Source organism: Paroedura picta, chromosome 6 (genome assembly GCF_049243985.1).
Source record: "Paroedura picta isolate Pp20150507F chromosome 6, Ppicta_v3.0, whole genome shotgun sequence".
Lineage (NCBI taxonomy): Eukaryota > Metazoa > Chordata > Lepidosauria > Squamata > Gekkonidae > Paroedura > Paroedura picta.
Window position 1 is genome coordinate 101,463,785 of NC_135374.1, and position 4,153 is coordinate 101,467,937.

The following is a 4,153-nucleotide window of genomic DNA, read 5'->3' on the forward strand; positions in this document are numbered from 1 at the left end:
AACAGGATGTGAGGCTCATCAGACCCAGGATCCTCACTGTAAAATTTTTAAAGTTTAGTTATAAGAAGAAGAGTTGGTTCTTATATGCCGCTTTTCTCTACCTGAAGGAGGCTCAAAGCGGCTTACAGTCACCTTCCCTTTCCTCTCCCCACAACAGACACCCTGTGAGGTGGGTGAGGCTGAGGGAGCCCTGATATCACTGCTCAGTCAGAACAGCTTTATCAGTGCTGTGGGATGCCCAAGGTCTCCCAACTGACCGCATGTGGGGGAGTGCAGAATTGAACCCAGCTCTCCAGATTAGAAATCCACACTCCTAACCATTACACCAAACTGGTTCTCACACCAAACTAGATTAACATTTTCATCAAGAATTCAGCATGTACTCTTGCAAGAATCAGTGGGCAAATGGCTTTGCAGTGTTTGTTTGTTTTTAGTTAGCATGCCCTGTCCCTTCTACTGGTTAAGTCTGCCTTTCCCTTTTTTTTTTTTTTTTTTACCATTTAGAAACTCCTGAAACATTCTTCGGGCTTCTAGAAACCCCAGAAGTGGCATAATGGGTGGCAGAATATGGCTGGAAAACATAGCTGTGTATGTACCCTCCTTGGTCCCCTCCCCTTCCCACTCCTCCGGGCCCACCATTGGCCAGTTTGGGAGGTGAGGAAGAGTTCAACATGACTGTATATGGTCATATTACCCATTAAATGTTTAACAATTTTAAAAATATATATAAATAATAATTAACGTGTACCAATTCTACCAAAGGAAGGAGAAAATCAGGTTTTTTTAAAAAAGGTGATATCAATTAGTCTTATTCCTTTTACCAGCTCTGTAAATTACTAGGAAGAACTAAGATAAAATATAGGAATGTTCCACAGTCGTAACTCTATGTCAGTGGTTCTCAACCTTCCTAATGCTTTGACCCTTTAATACAGTTCCTCATGGTGTGGTGACCCTCACTGGATTCCTCACCTGGGGCAGGGGCACCTTCCCCGCCACCCTGGAAGCGTGCCCACAAGCTCGAAGAGCCAGCGGGTGTGCTTCCCGGGTGGCAGGGAAGCCTGTAGCCCGGGGGGGGGGTCGGCTTTGCCCACCTCCTGGGAAGCACGCCCTCCACCTCCCAGAGGTGGCGGCTGTGCATCCCAGGCACCAGGGAACATCTGCTAGCGCCCCCTGTATTTCCCATACAGCGGGCTTAATTCCTAGTAAAATACATAAAGCACATAAAATCAACTGCACAGGATACAGAGAAGATTAGCATGGCCCCTGTGCAAGGAAGGAAGGCACACCAGATTAAAATTGTTGGTAGGCAGATGAACTCACACTAATCATATTCCATTTTGAATAGAACTGTCTTCAGCTGCCTCAAGGTCGAGAGTGAGGGGGAAAGCCACAGCTCCCTGGGGAAGGTGTTCCATAATCACCGGGCTGTCACTGAAAAGGCCATCTCTCACATACCCACCAAGGGAGCTTTTATGGTTGATGGTACAGTTAGCTCCTCCCTGTGGTTTTAATTCCCATATAGGGACATATGGGAGGAGACAGTTCTTCAGCCATTTAAGCTATTTAAATAAATGCTGGTTTTGCTGCTGCATTAAATATGTACTTGTCATGCGAGAGAAAGATGAACATGGGTTAGCAAGCATGTGTTCCAGGGCTTCATTGAAGCCTTTCTTGAATGGCAAACCTAGGGAGAGTGACAAGTTGTAATGGTGGCAGCTGATGATTTCGTTAGTTTCGTTGATCTCAAATTGTGCAGGATGCCCAATGAATGTTCTTTATGAGAACTGCACTGGAGACTACCAATACTGATTAGCCTGTTCTATAATTATGCACAAACATTAGCTAATGTCCTTACCATTTCTGTCTCATTTAACAATTTAGTTAGTGTTTGACGCTTGATTGCTTGCTCATTCCTTTACTTCAGGCAGTAAAAGACTCTGTAAAACTCATTCCACCAGACTGATCACTGAAGAGGCAAATAATAACTGGGTCAAAACAAAAAAAATGATGAGGTGGGGCACCAGAAATGACTGTTTATATAGGCTCCTTCTAATACAGCAAAAATGATTTTCAGATTTGCATAGATGTCTGCAAATTCAAAGACATTTCTAGTAATGAGGAGCCGATGAGGACTAAATCTAATTAATAAATAAAAATAAAATATATACTCCTCATTGGTATTCCTCTCACCACTGAAATCAAACCTGTGCTCAGTCTTTTGCAGAATGCCCCACTTTCTGGTGAGCATTATTTCCCACTCACTTATGCTACCCCAAGCTCAGGAAAGCTGCAGTCCTCACTCAATCCAAAACAGGCAGGCACATACAACATGGGCTGAGCCAACAGTTGCCTGAGCCCTAGTAGTGACTTGGGACAGGTGCACATGGCAATCACCAAGCCAGGTGGCTGCTGCCTGATCCCTAGAAGAAGTAAGCCTATGCATATGTTGATGACCAAGCCAACAGCTCAGAGTGGGCTCTTCATCTCCCTTCCATGGTCACATCCCTCCAGGCTTGGGAAAACAGCATGGATGCCCTGTGGCTGGATCCACTTTGGTTCACATGCATGGGAACTGAAGCTCGCTCGACTGTGGCCCTGGTGCTGCAGCTACAGTCTAGTTGGTCCTTCATAGTGGCAGTTAGCAGGTAGCAGCTATGCTTGAGACCTACTGCCTACTTTTACTACTAGGCAGAACTTTGTTAACTCGCTTACTCAGCCAGTCAGTAGCACCCATTTCCCTGATTCACAGTTAACAAGACTTAGACTGCATTTGATATATTTTCATAGTCTACATATTCTTTAGCACATTCCTAAAATGATGACAGCAAGTCACTTTTATCTACTCTGCTCTACCTGTGCCACTGATTGTGCTTTTAAATATTTTGCAAACAAAATGCAAAACACTGTTTATGAAGGCCCCGATACCAAATGCGGCAGACTCTATCCTGTTTTGGGGTCAGGCAAATTTCATTTCCTTTTCCTGGACTCATTTTCTGCAACCTAATAATCTGCCACAATTGATTCCGGAGAGGAGTTTGAATTGTAAAAATTGTCTCCGCTCTGGATATTCGAAGGCACAGTCATTTCTAAATAACAGGTATTGTTTCAAAAGATTTCATATAGTTATATAGTGGGAAAGAAAATCTGGAGGAAAGAAAACATGCAACTCCCAAAGGATTAGGTTTAAAGCTTTGTGTAAGTGTTGGAGAATTTTGCTTTTTTTTTTTTTTTTGGTATTTCTTCCTCCATATTATAAGCATTTTTGAAGCACGGAATTTTTTTTTTCCACATATCATTTTGTGTCATAGTTTGCAGTGGTATTTTACTTTTGAAACTAGGCTGAAATTGATGATGCCTGATGTTTGGGTTGAATAGTTGCTTGAAAACAAACCTATATTTTCAAAGTATTTTCCCTGAGGGCCACTCATATATGTGTATTTTACAACATGTGCCTGTTTATGTATCAGTAATAGAACAGCAGAAAACTTCCCTTGAGACTCCGAGGTGGCTGGTTTCTATAGCCCCCCACTATTTCCCCCCCAATCTAACGTAAGGCACAGCTACAGTTTTAAAAGTGTTCTGAGAAAGGATACTTTGCTGAACATTCTAAACTAAGTTTCAGTGCTAACTGTAAAGACAGTAGGAAACAAAGGGGGAATGCGGTGAGGGAATGAGGCACCCAGCAGAGACCTGAAGCTTGGGGAAGGAGCCATTTTGACGTTGGTCGTAGTAAGAGTATTAAGTACCATTGGCTTGTTCTACACCTCAGTCTCCTGCGGAAAGATTTTTATGAATTTTGTCGCAGCAAATATTATACACGTCTACTTTAGGTCTGATCAAAAGGGAATCAAGTACAATGGGATTTAATCACTGAATCAGTGGCATAGGATTGCATTGCAAATGTCCTGATGTTTTTCTTTGACATGAAAAGCAATAGTAAGTGTGACCCATATTTGAGTCAAGGTCCCTTATTGAACATTTGTTTCCTGGAACAGAGAGACACCTAGATTTTCTGCTATCCACCTGGTGGGAACATGGTCACATTAGTAGGTATCTTAGTCTCCTACTTCAGTTAATAGCTGCTGCATGGGGTGAATCAAGGTCAGAAAAATGGAATGAGAGAGGGTTTAATCCATACCCCTCTATAACACTT

At 42.8% G+C, this 4,153-nt stretch overlaps 1 pseudogene; it reads left to right on the forward strand.

Moving 5' to 3' along the window:
* Window positions 1-1,202: 1,202 nt before the first annotated feature.
* LOC143840855 (U6 spliceosomal RNA) lies at window positions 1,203-1,301 on the forward strand (annotated as a pseudogene).
* The last annotated feature ends 2,852 nt before the right edge of the window (window positions 1,302-4,153 follow it).